Source organism: Chiroxiphia lanceolata, chromosome 2, assembly GCF_009829145.1.
Source record: "Chiroxiphia lanceolata isolate bChiLan1 chromosome 2, bChiLan1.pri, whole genome shotgun sequence".
Classification (NCBI taxonomy): domain Eukaryota; kingdom Metazoa; phylum Chordata; class Aves; order Passeriformes; family Pipridae; genus Chiroxiphia; species Chiroxiphia lanceolata.
In genome coordinates, this window is record NC_045638.1 from 59,970,153 (window position 1) to 59,991,682 (window position 21,530).

The 21,530-nt window shown below is 39.8% G+C and overlaps 1 protein-coding gene across 2 annotated transcripts in view; it reads left to right on the top strand.

Moving 5' to 3' along the window:
- The window catches only part of EPSTI1 (epithelial stromal interaction 1), a 90,519-nt gene that overhangs the window by 56,430 nt on the left and 12,559 nt on the right, over positions 1-21,530 (top strand). The gene's annotated exons all lie outside the window — the stretch shown is intronic.

Here is a 21,530-nt window from a genome sequence, read left to right on the forward strand (position 1 = left end):
AAAGTGCTGATTACTTTACTCTTTAAATCAATGTCTTTCTTGGCTCTCCTTCAAAAAAAAGTCTGTGTGAAGCAGTGATTCACTCTGCTTACTCTGTTTAATCTGAGAAAATGCAGTGCTTGCTCTTTGCACCCTGATAAATGTCTCCAGCAGAAGGCAATAGAAAATATTTTAACTGAAATAGGTTAAATTGATAAGAAAGAATCCCAGACATAAAGATAAAATCATTTAGCAAACAGATTCAGTGTAATTATTGTCTTATAAGTTGGATCTCCTTTTGACTTCAAGTGGGATAACCAGCACTTGGGTCTCCTGCAGGTTAACTCTCCGATGTCACAAAACCTGCAGAAAGGACAACTTTTAAGACTTGGGAGTGGGTCTGTGGGCTCATGAACAAGTACTGAAAACAAATGCTACTATGTTAGCAAAATTTATGATTCACAGAGGATATTTTTCTTACTGGTTCTGTGTGGCAGAAAATCTGCAGTATGTGAGAAAACTGTGATTTAAACATGTTTCAAAATGGCTTTTTGTAGTCTCTTTGCTAACTCATGCTTTCTTCTTCCCAAGACCCCCCATGACAAGTGTTATCCCATGCAGGAATGTCCTGGGAAGATGTCCTAAAGTGTTCTCATTGGCCCCTTTTAACCCCTTCCTATTGGTTGTTAACCCCTTCCTGCAACCTGTAATTGGTTTCTCTGTGAATCCTCCTAAGCCTATAAATGTAACCCCCCCAACAATAAACACTCTCTTGCCTCCTCTCTGCGCCCTGTGTGCTGTCTCTGTGGCTGCCATGGGACCACGTGGGGAGGGGAGAGCACCTCTCCCCTCCAGGCTCAGGACCTGAAGAAACCCCTGGCTCTGGAGTCCCCCCCCATCCACTTAAGCCATCGGAAATGGTTCCTCAGATGGAAATGGAACTAGAACTGGGCCACCCCACACCATAGGGGGAAAGAGATCCAGAAGTTCTGTTTTAACTTTAACATAGGAAGAAGTAATCTTTACAACAGTCTTCTAATGATGTGAGACAGAACAAACTGCAAAGGGAAATGGAATACAGATACAGAGGTGGTACAAGCAGACCACATACTAGGTTTGTAGTTTGCATGTGGAGAGGAGAAACGAACACAAATTGTTCCTGAAGGAACAGTTTATTTTTTGTTCTAAGGGGTGCTTTTACTGAGGGAATGATTCAGTTCTCTGAACTGTCTGGAGTGCAAATCTGTGGAGCCATCTTTTAGGGGATCTTTGACACCTACGATGAATCAGCCTCTGAGGACGTCTGTCTGTCTTTGTTGTCTGTAGAGAGAATATAAATGTTCACCACAGACTACATTCCTAATTTTTTTGATTATGTGAATCCCAACTATAACAACCTAAGCATCAAGAAAAGTGATTTATTTGCAGCTTATTCGCATAGTTGCAACTATATATGGAGTCCTAAAAAAATTGCTTTCACAAATAAACACAAGGGTTTTCCAGAAGGTTACAGTATTCCACACTTCAAGCTGTCTGTTAGCACAAATTGGTCTTTCAGGCAAATAAAGTGATGAGAGTTTAAAAACTGAGGCCTTGGTACTAACTGATATCTATTAGCTCAAATCATATGTTGATATTTGTGGCACTTTAAGCTTAAGGGCTGTTGAAGGGCTGGCTAAGATTGTGCACTGCTGTTCAGTGAGAGCCCCTGATCCAGTAAGGCTGTGTTTGAACAGACAAGGCAGAGGATAGGGGAAAACGCAATACAGTATATGAACAGAATGACACCTGCTTGTATACATACATACAGCAAATTAATTCTATGATTCTATGGTTGTACTAGAGTTGGAGGAGTACCACTCAATACCTCTGGAGAGGGATTGCCAGGAGGGAGTTATGACTATAGCTAACCGGCATCTTCCTGTTTCTTCCCTTTCTATAGCCTGCAGAGCTGTCTCTGTCATTGCTGGGCTTTCATTCACATCCCAATTAGAATGCACCTTGGCAGGGTTAGGCTTTGAGAAAATGATGTGTTATGATTTTATTGTTGCAAAAAAACCTTTTCATCCCTGAGCCACTTCACTTCATTCAGCTGCTGTTTGCTAGGCATCCATTTGAAGGGGACAACACCAGCCATAAATACCTAGTACCAATATTGAAGTTTGTGCCACTTGATACATTATTTCATCTTAAAGGCAATACAGACCACACAGGTATTTAAGATACATTGAATGTGACAGCATTTTAAATAAATACATATGGTCAGATCATAAAGGGGGGTAAATCAGTGTAACCTTGGTGAAATTGGGTCCCTTAAACTGCGCAAGTTACATATCTCAGTGCAAGTAACTCTGAGCAGCTTAATCTCATGCATGTGAAGGAGCCACACAGCTGGCTTCAGGCAGTTTGAGGGGGTTTGCAGACACCCCCTATGCCAGATTGGGCTGGCAACAGGCCTAATCCTGGGAATCCTTTCAGCAAGCTACAGCCTATTGCTACCACACCTGCTTGCACCTCCTAAACACACCAACTGTGCATCCAATGGGGGTGCCAAAACAGTGTGGTCATGCAAAACAGTAAAGGAGACGTTGGTGACGCCCTTGAGGGTCAGTGACATGCCAAGCCATGGCCTGATCTCATTTACAGCTAAAGCCCGCAGATGAAGCCAGAATCAGCTCACTGTATTTAATTGCAAAAAGGCATCAACTGCAGAGCTGTGAGGCCAAGCATCTGACCATTATGTTCAACCCTTCCACGTCAGAGAAAAAGGCCAGTAGTACTGTGTGCTGATAGCTCCCAGTACTGACGAGTTAGTCTTTTCCTTGGACACTTCCTTGCTAATGGATCTATGAAGTATTTTCCTACTATAATATGGTACAGTTAGCCTGTCAAAGGCTCTGTGCCTTTGGCTCTGTGCCAAAGCCTACTCATACAGGTTCTACAAATATTTTGTTCCATTTCCCCAAGCTCCCAGCAAATGGTTAATCTAATTCAGAAAAGGTTGCGTTTCTCAAGAATTAAGGGGTTAGTAAAAGTCTACCATAAACTTTTGTAATGAGCTTCTGTAGTGAGCATCCAGCAATCTCACTTTCTCTGTTACTTGGCTTTGCGTATATATGGATCAGATACAGCTTGTTCTGGAGTGATCATGTCTGTTGCTAGGAATAGATCATGCTGGAATTTTTAAACCCACTTTGCTGAGCTCTGCCACCCCAGTCAGCACTACAGCATTAATTGTGTTCACTCAGGACTTCTGCTTCTTATTGAATGATGATTATGTCTGAGTAGCAGGGACTGGTGAGTCATCCAAGGGTATAAATTCTAGGTTCTGTTTAAATGTTAAAAAGGTGGTAAATGCATGATATATGAACAGTTAAAATCTTCTACAGTTGGGAAAACAGTATGCTATAAACAGGATTTATTTTCAGTATGTTAAAATTTTCTTGAGTATTCCACTGATAAATATCACAAGGGACTGTATTCTTATTGTGCTGTAATTAAAATGAATGCTTCAAAAATGCCTGTCCCCAGGCTGATAGTAATGACAGTAGAAACAAGTGAGGAAAATAAAAGTTAATGAAACTGGACAAGAGTTAAGAGATGTCACAAAACTGACTTTGTTCTGTATGTGCAAGTTCCATTTAGAAATATTTAATAGTAAGCGTATAACTATTATTACACTTATAAAATAATCTTTGCTGACAGTGAATAGTTCATTGTTCATTACTGAGAGTCAGAGTTTAACATTGAGCACACAGCTTGCCGAAACCTTTCAGCTCAGGGACAACAATCTCCAAAAGCTGACAGTGACAAATATCCCACACTATCCCACACATTTAATCCAAAAGGTCTTTGGATGCAGCTCTGTGATCCTCCGAGGGGCACCTCAAGACAGCTTTCCAGTGAAAGTGCAGACCTGATTGCCCCACAGGGCTCCCCTCTTAGCACAGGGGAGGCTGTGCATTCAAGTGTGCCTATGGTGTTGGCATTAAATCTGTTGCCAGGCCACTCTGCCATCGGGGTGGCTGGAAGGCATCCATATGTCTGGGAACTGCGCAAGTCAGGGAGCACCATATGTTCCTCCCTGCTCTTTATAAAAAAATTAAATACCAAAGCCACCATCAACAAAAAAAAGGTGTTGATTCACTCTTTGGGCAGGGATTAGCTTTTAGTATTAATTCCTAGTTTGCTCATCAGCACAAGAAAAGGGCCTAGTTGTCTTTGTTATACGGCTTTGCAAAAAATGCAAGAACATAGCAGAATGCAAAATGCAGAATACAAGATACTTCACCTAAGTTGGCACAACTGTTAAAGACAGTCGGTGGATGTATGACCAAGGACATGGGTCTCAAAACCATCTTTTTCTTGGAATAAAATGCCAACTAGGAACAATACCAGAAGAGAGAGAAAAAATAATTTTAAAAACATCATAACCAAACATAGAAACACATTTGATTAATTACCTCCTGAAACAGAAAAATAAGAAGATTCTTATGTTCTATGGTCTAAATAAAGTGCTTATAAGAAAAAAAAATGCACTTTTTACCTGATAATATCATGAAGAGAACAGGAAGAAGTGAATGGAATTTATGAAGGAAGTCCTGAAAAGAAACAAAAACTCAAAGTCATAAGAAAGTAAATGAAAGAGAAAGGAGCCAATGTGAAGAGCTAGATAGAGATGGAAATTAAGTGCCAGTCAAGCTTTTAATAGCAAGATGTATGAGCAGGATTTAGGTTCAATGTATGGCTCAGAGCTATTACAAGTCTTTCTTCTACATCCCTGGGAGATAAAAATTCATTCTGAGGCCCATGTTTGGAATAAGTCTTGTAAAAACAATTGCACTAAAAAGAAGTTGGTTCAAAAGCCTATATATTTGCACAAGGCATTTATCCATCTTGCTTTACTGATGTAGAACATCAACTAGCAAAAGTGCAGCTGTTTGCTAAGTGCTGTGATATGTTTTTAAAATGCTATAGAAAGCTTTACAAACTCTACTATATGACTTAAAGGAGGACAAAAGTAAAAGAATAAAGGAAGAAGGAAGTATGTGGAAGAGAGACATACAGCATTTACATGTCTTGCAAAGGACTGATACCCAAGTACAGTATGGAAAGTGTATCACTAAGCTGGGACAATGAAGCAGAGGGATGTTTTTCTGTGCAGAAAATTTAAATGTCCTCTTCTACTTTTACTAGTTTGCCAATTCATATACCAACTGTATTGCAGAATAATACAGAACAAGTGACAGGACTTACAATATTTAATAAATTGTGATGACATCCACAAATCCCAGTCTGATGACACAAATTATCCTCATTTCTTCACCTCATAAGATGAATAAAAAGAAGGGGATGGAGGTGTTTTCATATTGCATTGTACAGCAGCAGGGCAGGCAAATGTAAGAACTATAGGGCATGAAACAGATCATATAACACCAGGAAAACAAATGACAAATGCCTTATTGAAAGATAATGGAAGAGAAAAAGGTAAAAGTACTCATCAAAATGACATGACTCCAGCAAGGTGAAACTTAGCTTAAGACAGTGATGCTAAGCAGCAGAACAAAATATGCTTTTTCTATAAAATGCCTAGGGAGTGGAGCTCTTACCTGATAATTGATTATTGCATGCATATTATTCTGACTATGGAAAACACTTTTATCTCAGCTAAATTCTTCCATGGAAGAGCAAATTGTCCCCCTGACCTGTCACTTGTGGAAATTTTCGTCATTGTGGGCATTTTTATTTTGTTATTCTGAGATTTATAATGGTTTCACTAGAAAATATAAATTTCAATTTTGTATTTCTCCAAAATCTTAATTTTCCATTTCTTTCTAAGCAGTCCACAGATAAGATTCATCTGCATGTTAAACCAAAACACATAGATCTGACATAGTTACCCTTGGCTCCATTTGGTATAGTAGAAAAGGTATCTCTGTTGGATGACAAATTCCATTCTTAAATAAGTTTCTAATGTATGTAATTTAAAATGATTTTTGGAGGCCCATCTCTCTTCACCAGCTGCAGAAGGAGCCTCCTGGGATTAGCTCAGCTTTAGACGTCCACTGCTAGATAATGAAAGCGGGCTGACTTGGATTTCTTGAAAATCATGAGACCTTGATAGTCTTCTGTGGGTTGTGGGTCAAAGGAGCAATGAAACTGCATCAGAAATCAGTGAGCAACAATTAGGAGTCCAAATGCTCCTAGTCCTATCACATCCTTTGCTTTGTTCTTAGTGAGGCCAAGCTGATGACTCTAAACTGATATCTGTAAAGGTCAGATGAGACTGCAGGGAACCTGCCTTTGTGAAAACTGAGATTCCTGCCTGGGGCTGGTAATGGAATTGATGGAAAAAAAATTTCATACAGTAGGCAATAATAACGAAAGATAGCAAGGATGTTGCTTGAGAAATTCTTTCAAATGCATGCTTTTGTTAGGTTGGCTGGAGTACAATAGCTATATTATATTGCTCAATAGGATCAGATTTGTAGGGCAAAACTATTGCTGATGAACCAAGACCCACACTAGCTTTATTTTCAGTAGTTTGACTATGGACTAACTACACATTTAAGGCCCATTAGTGACTGGAGCATGTTGGAGGCATCACAGGAGTCCTTCCTATACTTTAGCTTGACCTAAGACTATTCTGAAATAAGAGCCCAAGCATGGTGACTAGCACACCAAGTAGATTTGATTCAAATATGTGCTGCTGATCTGAATTAAAATGCTGATGTGCACACACAAAATTTCAGTTCCATTGAAAATCTCAAGACTTTGAAGAAAATGTTCATGCAGAGTCAGAATGAAGAGCCAAAGCATTTCCTTCCCTTTTTCCTTTCTAAAGTATTTTGTTTCCCAGAAACACTGGGAACAACTTGTTCTTCTTATAATGATGTATGACCTCTCTGCATCTGTGGGAGTAGAAAAGCAAGACTTCTCTACCTACAATGCACAGAGGACTCCTTGGTTTGAAAACTCTTAAAGCAGGCAGCTTGCTTGGGAATATAGTCAAGTTGTCATACAAGTCTCAGATATAAATTTCATCGTGTGCAATATGTGCATCCCCATCATGTCCCTTTGAGTATATTGAATCAGGGGTTTTTTTTGTACATGTGTTGAAAATTATCAAATTATTTATTTAAATGCTGCTAAATATAGTCATCCCTCTAGCCCAAATGGACTAGATGATTGTCTTACAAAGCAATGACTTTGAGAAGACCTTGGATATCTTACTAGATAAACAACTAATCTTTATTTTCTAGCAGTTTACTCTTTATTCCTGGGGGGCTGGTTACTTGTGGGGACACTAATACATTTCTTGCCTATAGGTGTAGGAAGGTGGTATTGCCCCCTTCTCTAACATTGGGAGAAATATTATGGCTATCTAGTCTGATCCTGTTATCACTGCTTTTGAGAAAATGACATAAAAATTAAAAAAAGGTCAGAGTTAAGAGAAAAACACAACCGAAGCCTGGAAAATGCATTTCAGTGTGACACCTTTGGTGTTTGTTAAGAAACTGAGCTGATGACTTGTTAAAATTCAACAAGCTGTATTATAAGGAGAAAGTGTAGGAGAGCCATCAACTAAAGTGTAGAAATGAACCAAGGACTGAATGTTAAAAATATGGGATAAAAGCATACTGAAGTCTAACTGTCAGGGCCAAGAAAGTGATTTCTGTCTGGAAAAATGAGAAAGAGACACCAAATTTTGCAAGTCAAGAAGTTTTATTTCCAAGTGTAGCAGGAAGAATGTTGCAAAGCATTTTGGGACTTGTAGTTTTCCGGGCTCTCATGCATGCTCAATGAAATACTTTAATGTCATTGGTTGAGAGATCATGTGACGCGTTTAAACACTGTATTTAAACTGATGCCCTTTGTAATGAAGTTTAATTCTGCTCTCACACTCCTTGGTTGAAAAGTGGTGTTCGTGCGACAACAAGCACCTCAGATAAGATCTCTAAGGTTATCAGGAAAGAGATTTCTCTTTGTGTTCTTCCTCCAATGTGTTAGCAGGTTTTAGGCTTTTTGCCTGTAAGTCACTGTCTCAGACTGATGCCTATTGGAGTAATGCTGAAGAAGCAAATGACAAGGCAAATCAATTACTTCTCTGTCATTCCAAATCACTAAGCAAAGCTAGATGACTTTCTAAAAAGATGAGTTTCTTATTCCCCCAATGAAGGCAAGTTTGACTTAACATTTAAAAAAGATTACAAGACTAATTTTAACAAATTCCAGCTCTCATTGGGACCACCTACTGAAAATTATGGCCCCACAGGCTGAAAAATGTAGCCCTAGTTCAACTACAAGTGTTCAATACTTATGGGAGAGCACAATATTTGATGTAATCCTATGGTCTTAGTTGGTATATAGCAACTCACATAATCAATCCTGGGTCCCTTAAAATTAGGAATTATTCCAGTAAACTGTATGGAGAACTGAACTGTGTTTGCCATGTTTCTGAATGAGTGTTAATGTGAAAAAGATACTCATATTAATTGGAAAATAACAGGTGAACTAATTCATAGCTACTGTTTAATCTATGCTTCTCATCTTTGAAATCTCTGCCTTCCTTTAACATGACTATGGAAGGGAAATGATGGGGTGATCCCAAATTCAGGTATTGGCTTATGGACTGAAGTTAGCCCATGCATATGCACCATGAAGAGTGCAATAGAAATAATAAACAATATTAATAAACTCTGCAGTCAGATATTCTTCTATTTTCAACCATTTTAAATTATATGACACTCCAGCCCTGGTGCTGTGCAACTAAGTAGCATTAATGTGTTCAGTCTGTATCTAAAAATTAACTAGGTCTTGAGTTTGAACTACCACAGTCACGTCCCAATACAAGACTGAAAGACTTGACAATGTAATTTTCTTTCTAACTTTTTTTCTTTTAAATTGAATTAGTTTCTTTTCCTTGCTTTGTGAGTGCGCAGATCAATCTCACCTGCTCTCCTCGTGTCAGTAAATCTATTAACACAATGAATGCACTTTCAAAAGAGCATTGCCTGCTCTGGGACTCCTGGTGCAAAGCAAAGCAAATTTGACATAATTTTGAGAATTTTATGACATTACCGCTGCTTTCCTCCATTCTGTTTTTGTGTCCCCACGAACTCACGTCTCCCTTCCTCGGTTATCCTTGCCGGAGAGATGAGTGCCATCTAGTGATCTCTGAACCTCTTTGTTCTCTATTGTCACTTTACAATACGCTTGTCTTACAGCTCCCATCTCATAGTTTATAGCCTGCCCTCTTTCTCTTTTCGCCTGGCGTTATGAGCAAAATCAATTATAAAGCTTTGAAACACAGCCTACCAATCCAAGCAAAGGACAAACTAAATGTGATATTAAGTCATAATTTTAGTCCACGTAATTTTTTTCTCCATCTGTGTTCTATGGAAGGGATATTGGATTTCTGTGTTTCACTATAACCTTGCTGTCAAGTAAAATCCTTCTACAAGTGAGGAGGTTGTTCAACCCAACAGCAATGAACCATTGATTATGTTTGAATGTATTTAGCACTTTAATATGCCCATCTACCCTGGTATGCTTTTTAGCTGTTCCTCTAAGTGATGTGGTGCAGCTGCCTGTGTGCTGAGGGAGCAGACAGAGAAAAAAAACTTGCTTGGAGCAAACCCTAATGACTCCATGCTACAATAGCGAGTGTCCTCACTGCACAAGCCCTTAAACATCAGCCATCCCCCCCAGCAGGTACTTCCCCCAGTAGTGACAAAATGAGACACTATATATAGAAGCGTGGTTCTTTTTCTGAGTTGTTTAGTCACCTAGTCCAAATCAGGTGCAAACTGTCCTTAATTCATTAACATCTGAGCAAAGCTCGGAGGAGGTAAAGCTCTTTCTAACTGCTGATAATTAATTTGCAAGTCCAATCCAATTAAAAAAGAACTTCAAAGGGATTTTAAGCAGGAAATACAAAATGTAAGGCATTTGAAATATGAAATATTACGCTCTTTTCCCATATAGTCCTAGATATTTGAACCTAATCAACTGAAGGCCTTCCTGCCTCTTTATCTGTACGTCCATTTGAAATGGATGGATGAGGAGAAGAAGGATGACAAATTAAATATTTTACAGTGGCAGACAAACAGCATACTCTTCAGATTGACATGTAGCCAGTCTGCATTTAAAAGAAAAAAAAACAACAACTATGACACTAATGTTGAGCTGGCAGATTTTTCCATGCATCAGAATAGCAATCGTATTAAAAAGACAGGTGCTCAAAAACACTAGAGAAATCAATGTGATTTATTCAGTGCATTCAGGGAATCCCAGACACGTGTTGATCCTGGAAGAAGAGCTAAAAGCTTAATTTTTGAACGAGCAGAGAAGGAAGGAACAATTTGTCTAAAGGCCATGAGGACTCTAGAAAATGCAAATTCTAGCAAGGCATTATGAATACAGTTGCTACAGGCATGAGCATCACTTACATCCTAGTACAAACCAGCCAAAGCTGCAGTGCAATATACTTGGGGTAGCCACTCTGAGCATCCAGGTCAGCTTTGTAGGTCTAGAGATGCTGTAAACAATATAAGTAGCTTTGAAAATTATGCAGGTGAGAGCAAATGGTTTTCCAGAAGAATTGAAGAAGTAAGCATGGGCAGATACTAGGAAAGAGTGCATTAGCAGTGCTTTTGCAAATGGGCCTGCTTTCAGCCTCTGCCACTGCTTTCTTGATGATCAAAAGTAGTAATTACTGCCTCCCTGCCTCCCAGTCTTTATATCTGAAAAAGCTGATAATTGTGACAGTCCTTGTCAAGCATCCCAGGACCTATAGAGGTAAATGCTATGCAAAAATAGTTTCCTGCATACTACAGGTCTATAAGAAGGTCAGTTCTGGGACTGTAGGTTGTGCTCACATCCCTAGCTCCGTTTCAAACTGCTTTCAAAACTCCTTCCTAAAATCCAGACAAATGGGGTGATCTGTACACCTCCTATTTTGATAGGATTACCTGGGCTGCTAGTTTGAGGCCAGTTTGTCTACAAAAGCCAAAGTCATGGGATACGCTATGAAGAAGTCCCCCTTTTGGGCAGGCCGTTTGCATTGCTGGCAGAAAGCCCTCACACCTAGAAATTTGCTGCTAAACATAGCAGTGAACAGTGGAGATGTTCCAATCTGGCTGTAGTGGCAGGTGGCTTAGCAATAATTAGTCACATTCTTTTCTCTTCACAGAAATCAATTCATTTCTGCATTGTGTCCCTGTGTCTGTCTTATTGATTAGTGATAAATGGCATAACCGAGGGAAGCCATTCGTGGTCAAACAAAACTCTCAGTTAACAGGCAGGAAAATATGCCATGAAAATTGACTACACAAGCAAAGTGCTCAAGAAAAACAGGAAACAAAGTCCCAAGAAGACAGCCTGTCTTGTCTGTGACCCTGTCCACTCGTAACAGGCTATAGCCAAACTGCAAACCTAAGTGCTGCAGGAATCTGCCCAAGAAAAGCATTCACAGAGTGGTAGGAGCCCTGGAAAAACAAAGGGTTATGTTCCCAGGAGCTGGAATCTCTGGCTTGTGAGGCTCAAAGTTCACCCCGGTCAGAGCAGAAGTGAGATCTTGTCCCAAGGCAACCTGGGAGGTTGGTGCCAGCGTGTTTTTGCAAAAAACAAGCTGTCCTTGAGAGATGAATCCTGGCCCAGCAGATGTCATTAGTAGCATTGACTTCAGCACAAGCAATACTTCACACGACAGCAGTGTCACAGAGGACCATTCACCTTGCAGGCTGGACTAATTAAAGGGCAGCTACTCTGCCAGCTGGATAATCAATGTCGTTTGTACTATTATGGAAACTAATAATTTGCTGGATACCTTTATGAAGTGAAATAGCTTTCAAGGCCCTTAGATTGAAAGAAGGACAAACACCACCATCTTTGATAGATGAAGAGAATATTTTCTGGTTTCCTATATTAATATAGTATCTGAATTTGAGAGGTCTTGAAAACGTTGATTTCCACATGCTCAAATGAAGGAATTCCTTCCTTCCAAACAATACCCAGTATTCCACTGGGCTGCTGAGAAAGCACCAGGAATCAAATTGTAGCATTGGTTGTTTCATGTTGCTTCCAGTGATAATGAAGCAATTTTCCTTTTGTAAGAGAACATTTTGTAACTCACTTGTCTTATTTGGGCTCTAAAAGGTTTGCATTGAGATGTTTATTATTTACTCAATACTTAATTGCTGTGAAAGAATGTGCTCACAGAAAAGCACGTACTGATTTTTATTATCAATTGGGTGGTTCCGTTTTTCTTTAAGAAGCAAACAAAAAAATATTTTACTGTTGTGTTTCAGTTATTCATCGATCCTTAGGCAAAATCAGAACAAAAATTCAGAATAATATGGCTGCAATATAATACACACACAGTTTTATTGTAGAATTGGTTTTGTTCATTTATGTTTCTGATTGGCTGCTTGGGCAGAAGGAAATTAAATCATAAAGAATAAGTTTCTGTACATGATATTTCAATTCTAGAGGAATGGCAATGGAAATGGGAATGCTGGGTATTCCCATACATTCATCTCTCTTGGTATCCAGAAGTAAAATGAGATGTCACATAGAGCTGTCCTACCCCTTCACGGCTTATTTCGCTGTATCATTTCAGTAAAAAAACAGTATTAAGAGGAAAACAAAAATCTCAACCAATGTTGCTGTAAACACTTGAATGTGACTCTGTTTTTTCACTACACAGACGACAGTTCCCTATTTGATCTTTTCAGCCATTCCTTTTAAGTCTGTCTGACTAACATAGCATTTACCCAGCACCGAATGGGCAGCAGTGTGTATGTACTTTTATTGCTTATAAACAGGTCTGAAAGGTTCCCCTCAGCCACTGTATATTTGAATAGTCTTTGCATTCATTTGAGCAGGTACATAACTAACCACAGCATGACTGTGCTGTGAGAAATCAAATCTATTCTCCGATCAGCACTTCTGCTTTCTTTTACTTATTTTTGGGTTTTTGGTACGTGAACAATCAATTAGCAAGAGAGAATAGAAAGAAAATAAGTCACATAAAATACCCTGTCACATTAAAAGTACAGATTTAAAATGCAGTTTGATAAGTAGCTCATTTATTCTTTTGCAGACACCTTTGCTTTTTTCTGCAATGAAAGAGAACATTTTCTTTTCATGGCCACTGGGATGCCAGCAGGGGGTTGACTTCAATGAAAGCTACGTTTAGGCATAAATTTAGATGTGATGTCAAACTGTCATGAGTAAGGAATGTTGGGTCATGAAAGGTGAACAGAAATATTATTAAGAAAAAGTGGCATTGCACTACATAGTGAGACCAAACGTCCTCACATGTATTGTTAGCAGACACTTTAGTCATTTTCTCTCAAGTAGAAATTTTTCTCATGTAATGGGTTCATTATATTGCTGGTCCATTGCTGGTCTCCTGAATGGCTCCTGTAGTCCCTGGGATGCATCTCTTCTCATCAACAGGTACTGGACAGGATTGGCCATGAGCTCTCCCACAGTTTCTGTGCCAGGGAATCAGCAGAATTCGTGACTACTGAAGAGCAAAACCTGCTGATAGGAACAGGGGAAGATTTTTTTCCCCAGAAGTTCATACAAACAATTTTAAAGCACCTTCTCTATTTTTTTTTTTCAGGAGAACGTGCATAGATATATAGAAATACTCATCGAATAAACAAGTTAATTTTTTTAAAAAGAAAAAACAAAAATCCAGTCAAATTTCAGCAGTTTATCAAGTTTTTGTCAATGTAGATTTAAAGATGAAAATAATGCGAGTTTTAATGTAGAAAGATATCATCTGTCAGAGATACTTACCGGACGGCTGAGCAACAGTATACTAACACATAAATTATATGGCTTAATCTCTTGACCGTTTGTGATATGTTATATTGTATCCTGTATATGTATATAGCACATATAGATTAGATTAGATTAGATTATTTTTACTTCCATTGTTTCAAACCATTGTGTATAAAAATTGCTAATATATAATAAACTATGCTAATATGTAATAGAAATTAACATATGTATAAAAATATTTTCAAAGATACCTATTTTTTTGAATATACACACATGAATATATCTGTATATATTTGATATTATATGAGATAAATATATATATATATAATGGTTATTGAAATTTAAGGAATTAGATAGTATTTGTGCTACTTTGTGTCCTTCACTCTGTCTTGATTATTCTGAATCCAAAATCTGCTTCATTGTTCTCACTATCCTTATTATTGTCATATCACTGACAACCCTAGAGTGAGATGCAGTAAGACATTTACCATGGGCAGAAAGGTCTTAGGTTGGGAAGTTTTACTTTAGTTAATTTTTTGACAGCCAACACAAACACTCAGCAACTTATCTGGGTATTAATAAAAAGCAGAGAAATATTAGATTTTTTTAAAACTTGCAGAAACTTCTATTTCCCTGCTTCCTCACCATGTGATCACCTACAGCCACAGTCCCTCTGAATGTCCTTGTCTCTACATGGGTTGCTCATGACTGCAGTCCCTCAGGGGTGTCCCTCTCTCAGCATTGATCACCCATGGCCATAGTTCCTCACGGATGTCACCAGCCTTTTTGGCATCAGCTGTTTTCTCAGAATTACCTCCATGATCATGGAGTCCAACCATTAACCACAACCATTAACTGCTACTGGTTTGTTTCTTAAATTTGTCTGAGCAAGGGCAATGTGTGCTTCACTGACTGGATAATGGTGGAGATTTGTCATGCAATAGTTTCTCCATCACTGCCTTCATGTTCCCCAGTGCCGACTGCAGCTATTTCAGCAGGCACACAGTGGCCTGCGACCATCTCCAGCACAGTCCTCTTGATAAGACAGCCTGCAGTACCTGTCCCAGTCTGTAAGGTATCACTCAGAAAACCTCCACAGGTCACCCCTTGAAAACAGATATTTAACGATCATCTTCTGAATGTTACAAGCTAACCTGTACAGTCAGACTGAACGACAGTAATTGCTACAGTCCCTCCAGCCCGGTCCATGTGCCTTGCATGTAGGCTGAGGAACCTTGACAGGAACTTGGCTGTGGAGAGACTTATGCATAGACTAGTTTATGTGATACACATAAAGTGGGGCAATGGCTGAAATTTTCCTATGGGACCAAAGTATTAACCTTAAATCTTCAATTATTCAGTAGGCAGTAAACTCTAAATCAATTTCGTTTTCCACGTTGACAGTGAACAAACTGAAGTGAAAGGAGAGCAGGAGTCTGTGTCACCAGTGCTAGCCCAGTACACATGTGAAGTGGGAAGAGTGCTGGCTATGTCCATGTAGAATAAATGAGGAAACATTTCCCCTGTGTCATGGCATAGCTACTGCCCATGAAGACTTAGGACAGAAGACCTTAGCAGGGCCTATTGCAAGCCAGTGTGGCTCCTGACTTAACTACAAAACTGAAGGAAATCTGACAGAGCAGAGCACTGGGGACAGGATGGACAGTACCTTTTCATCCACGCTGCACACCATGTGAAGATGTCTTGAGTGAAAGACGACCCAGTTTTGAATAGTATACATTGTGCTCCAGCAGATTTTTATTTCTGTGGGCACTAACTCAGAAATTCGTGTGGGCTAAGCTCCTACATTGTTTCCCTTGCCATGACTGCCACAGGTTCTTATTAAAGGATCCAATGATTTTGCTCCTCTGTCATAATAAAATTCTGTTTGGGAAATTAATTGAGTTTCTTTCCTGCAAATGCCAGACTCCTAAACTACTCATTCAGGGTGAAGCAGGTATCAAAGAATCATAGAGTGGTTAGGGTTGGAAGGGACCTTAAACATCATCTAGTTCAAAACCATGGGAAGGGACATCTTCCATTAGACCACTAGGTTGCTCAAAGCCCCATCCAATTTGGCCTTTTTAACACTTCCAGGATTGGGACATCCACAGCTTGGGATAGGGCATTCACAACTATGCACAGCTCCCTAAGAAAGGAAAAGGTAAAAAAAATGTTCTGAGCTGACACTTTCTGAGGTTTCTATGTTTCTGAGGTTTTCTGTTGACAGGGGGTAGGAACCTACATTGTGTTCAAGCCAGAGTCTCCCTACAACTGCCCACCAGAGTAGAAGGCAATGAACTGGGCTCTTCAGAGCTTTAGTCATCAGGTTGTTTTTAAAGTTTTCCAACTGAAAATTTTCCTTTCTAATAATAGGTCCTATCGAAGTATGGTCCCAATAGTTTCCACAGCTCAAAAGAACTAAAAGCAGCCATGATCTCTGCTGTGTCCTGTAAAAGTTAACAAGGCTTTCTTATTTGGGATGTGGGTGGAGACAATAGACTGAGATTGTAGCATGCTTCTGACATTTCCCTCCGTTCTCTGTATATCCCTTTCACTATTTTCTGCACACTCACAACCAGTAATTCATGCCATATACTTCGAGCTTATTTCAGTCACTGTCTTATCTCATGACAGCAGGAATAACTGTTTAGGATGCACTAAACATCTTTTCTTGCACATACTCAGCCAATCCTGTACACGGCAATAATGTCTTCTGTCATTACACCTTTGAAAACTGACCAGTCCTGAATAAGAATGGTTTCTCTACCTTCACGCCACCTCATGCTTCATCTGACTGCCTGGATTCTGCCCTCTGGAGCCATTTGAAAGCAACATAGGCTTGGAGATACTTTTTACCGTTTATGGGAAAACTCCAGGAGAGTCTTCAGCCCATGGCATGTTAATGACACACCTCTTAGAAGCACTTGGCAATAGCTTCTTCATCATCTTTCCTGGTGGCTGGTGATCAGATCGTGCATCCATCTTATGCCTGGAACTGTCATACTGGCATCATTCTTTCCCAAGGAGCAAAGCCATCATTTCATCAATTTCTTTTTCTTTTTTTTCTTGGGGAAATAATTTGCGTGTGCCCCCTGGGCTTCTTATGGCAAATGTGCCAGTCAGTGGCTTTGCATCACTGATGCTCTGCCCTGGAGTCCCAGACTTCCGTTGTAGCTGATCCACAGAAGTGTAACGCTGCAGAAATGGTGTTGACTTGGAACTGCCTTTGATCTTACACAAGCTGCTTCTTTGGTCTTCCCCACTCATTATGTAGGGACTGTATTAATAGCTCTTGGCCTTCTGACACAATGTGCTCATCCATGGATGGCAAATCTTTTAGATATTGGCAGCAAATTTAGCTTAAAAAGCACCCCAACTCTCTCATTACTGATGGTGCCAAGACTAATCTCTGTCAGTGTCAAATCTGGTAACAGGGCCAAGGACTCAGCATTGCTTTCCTAATTTGAATTTCAGATCTATTCTGTTCCTTTCAATCCAATCTTGTCTATTTAGTCCTTTTCCCTTGGTGTTTAACCATATGCTGAGGAATCCAATTCTTTTTATGGCTCTGAATCAAGATGGGGAGACCTATTGCCTCTTTAAATCCACATGCTAGGTTGGTTCAATTTCTTCATTTCAAGCTGAATCTGATGATGTGAATTTCTTTACTCTCTATTCCCTGCTGAGAGAAAACAGAGTGTGCATTAGCTCACATGCTGTCAAGGACGCACAGCTTCTGCTACTGTAAAGTGGGTCCACATGCATGTGCAGGGAACTACACAACATTCCAAGAGAATGAACCTATGGGCAATACAAACTCATGAAATCCTTTTACTGTAGTTAAGTGATTTTCTTCTTTTTGCTCTATGCTATAGATTTTTCGCTCTTATTTCCTGCCTATCTTACAATAATTGTGTGAAAATTAATTGGTAAATGTTTACAAAATACTCCAGACATAAAACTGCCAGATAAGAACTATTTTAATTAGAATTAATAGTAATAATAGAACTAGATTGAGAGCCTTTCCATGATAGTAATACTCACTTTTAGAGGGAGACCTTAAACTGACCTGAATATTTAGCAAGTTACAGCTACATAGTGTAGATAATTAAAAATAAATTACTATCAGGGTTCTAAAAGTAATTGAAAATCATCTTAATAAATTTAGATGGGAGAGAAAAAAGAACCCAGTGCAAAAAACAAACCAGCTCATCTAGCCATCACAGAGGTTTCTGAACAAGTGCAAAGGATTGAAGCCTACAGGATGTAGAACAAACCTATAAATCTCTGTACACCACTGGCAATTATTACTGCTTGCCTAAAGACCTGACTTCTTAAGAAATGGAGCAGAATCAATGTGGCCAGGTGTGTCTAGCAGGAGGCAAGATGTAACTATCCCTTGAAGCAAAATAGAGCAGAATATGATGATAACACTTTGCAGGTAGATAAGGTCGTGCTCTGTTTGGATTAAGTGCTGTTGGAAGCTGAAAAGGGCCTTTACTGTCTAATTTATCACAGAATCAAAAGCACTCAAGAGGTTGATTGCAACAACTCCTCCATGTGATAAGCACAGTCTATGGCTCTCCAGCTCAAGATGGGTCTTCCATCTGGAAACTGCAGTTTTTACCACTTGTGCTTAAAATGGACATAGCTGACAAAGTATATATAGAAAAATGGATGGTGTGGCCAGGCCCAGAGGGCTGTTACCAGTAACGTAAAGCCCTGCTGGAGGGCAGTCACTAGTAGTGTATACAGGGGCAAGTACTGCTTGACAGCTTCATTAATGATCAAGGTGATAGCAGAGAGCACACCCTCAGCAACTTTACAGATGATACAAAACTGGGAGAAGTGGCTGATACACCAGAGGTTCATGCTTCCATCCAATGCTGGAGAAATAGACTGATAGGAACCTCATGGAATTCAAGGGGAAATGCCAAGGGAGGAACGATCCAGGCATCAGTACACACTGGTGACCAACTGGAAAAAAACTCTGCAAAGAAGTAGTTGTAGGTCTTGGTGGACAGTAAGCTGCCTATGAGCCCGTAATTTGCCCTCACAACTAAGAAGGCCAACAGTCTCCTTGTGTGAACAAAAGTGTTGCCAGCAGGTCAACGGAGGTGACCCCTGCCCGCTACTCAGCCCTGGTGAGGCCACACCTGGAGTAGTGTCCGGTTCTGGGCTCCTCAGTAGAAGAGAGACATGGACATGCTGGGGAGAGTCCAATGAAGGGCCACAAAGATGGTTAAGAAATTGGAGCATTTTGAGACAAGGAGAGGCTGAGAGAGCTGGGACCATTCATCCTCTGGAGAAGAGAAGGCTGAGGAGAATCTTATCCATGTGGATAAATGCCTTATGGGGGGAGTAAAGAAGATGGATACAGGCTTTTTTTTTGAGCAATGGGACAGAGATTGTCGCAGTGCAGCTCCTTTAGTAAGGTCTGCTCTATGCATGCTGTTAGGTGGAGGAGCAGAACAAGAGCACTTTCTCTGAAGAGCTCAGATTCAGTCCAAAATGTGCAAGTAAGAGGACAACAAATTTTCAGGATGAGCATGATGTAGCATTTTGCAATTCAAAAGCCTGCTGGTGCTACTGACTGCCCTTAGGGAAATCGCTCAAACTCAGCAGGAACCATATCATTCATATTCAGGAAGAAGGAACACAGAACAATAAGAATTCAGCCCTATGCACTGCCTTTGGTTATTCAATGGCTTTGTTGGGTCAAACTTCCCTGTTCACAAGGTAGAATAGAAAGTAGGAAGGATTGAGCAATAACTTCATTAACAGCATAGGCGCTGTTTGCCTTAAAGAAGCAGGCAGTCACTATGCTGTCACTGGGTTATGATCCTGAAAAAAGTGTCCAGATTTTGTTAGAAGAGCAGCTTGAAGAAAGAAAGAATCCTATAATAAAAGGAAAAGAGGTTGGGTATCATATTTAAGAGAAGGTTGGGGTTAAGACAAAGACTGAAAAGAAAACGTAATTTAGAGCCCCCCCCCAAAAAAACAACTGTGGAAAAAAAAAAATTAGTCAACATGATAGGGAAGAAAATCTGTTACTTTGGACTAGGTGCTAAGGGAGAAAAAGAAGATCAAAGCGTCACTTTCTGATGAGATAGAACTGCCTGTACCACTGTAGATGTGCATCAGCCACTACAGGGATGAGAAAGAGACAGTCTCCCAAGGAGTAAAAGGAGATGTTGCAGATAGCAGTACTCAAGAGATCTGATAGTCACTAACAAGGACTTTGTGCCAGCCCCACACTTGTGCACATGTGCTGCCACCAGTACTGCTAAAGATTTCTTTCATCTCTGATTTTAATCCATGCAAATGGCTTCAGCTGTGCATGAGTTAATATCAATAATAATGGTATGATTGCACTTTATCTGCATATACTTTGTTACCCAGATCTTTTTTAATTCCTTCTAGGTTGCTCACACCCTAAGCTTGGCAGCCAAGAGTTGCTGCACTAAACATGAGTGAAATGAGAGTCTTGACTGTTCATGGTTTAATCAATAATAGATTTAGGAGATGAAGTCGCCTGTACTCTTTGTTTTTGAATCTCAAGCCCCATCTGCTGCTCGCTCGCTGATTTGGTCTCTCTCCTGTGAATGCCTCTCTGATGATCTTGTTTACTGCAAGTAAAATACTTGCCACTCAAGAATTCAGTCAAGTACGTACTTTTGCGGTCTTACCAATTATAGAAAATATTGGTATTGTCAAAATACACTCTCTTCTGCACTGTAAATGCTGCCTGATACCACATGAATGTTTATTTTTGAGTGTTTTTCACTGAAGAATCTATAGAAAGACTGCAAAATCAGACAGAGGAAATCTGGATGAGGAGATCCTTCCTCCACCTAGTATTTAACTTTCTGCTGATGAGTAAGATATAAGCTACTCTGTGCTTCTAGAAAGTATATTTGCATAACAGGTTACTTGTACAGTCCACTGCACATAAGGTCTACAGAACTGGGCCAGAAATGAGGGCAGAGGCCCAAGTACATTTCATTCATTCTCTTTTGCTACTTCAGTGCCACAGCTGCACACATAGAGCAGGCATGAATATGTGAGGCAACTCCCATGGCTTTTCTTAGGAACAGTTGGCAGCAGATTATTAATACAGATGCTCCAGTGCTGACAATTAGGAATAGGGAAGGACACACATAGGTTGCATTAAGCACCACATCAGCAGAGAATATGATTATTGCTTCTCTCCATAGTGAGCTCTAGAGTGGACTATAACTGGCCCAGCTGCACAAATTGATCTCTGCTGACTGCTGCATCAGGACTTCTCTCTAAGTGTAAATAAGCCTCAAGCCTTCTGCATGCAAAGTATTTCCACACACACAACAATAATGTATAAACTGTACAAGTAAAAGTACGAGCACTCTTTTCTTAGGAGCCAATTTCTGGTGTCCACTGAGCTGTGGTTTCTGCTCAAGTGATCCAGGCAGATCCTGACAACAACATAAACTACTATGGACAAGGCAGGAGGATTTGAGGAGTTTGGCCCCAAGAATTTTACCACAATCTTCCAATAATATTTCAGAGTGTTATTATCTCTGGGACACATTGGAAAGAATCTGTAAAATCTGTTGTCTTGCAAGCTCTTTCTCCCCCAAAACCAGAGCAGTAAGCAAAAAATATTTCCTACCAGATTTGAATTAAGAAAATAACTTTGATTCAGCTATAATGGAATTGGGTGCAAATCCCTCAAGGTGAATGAAATCTCACCCTTTTACACCAAGATTAAG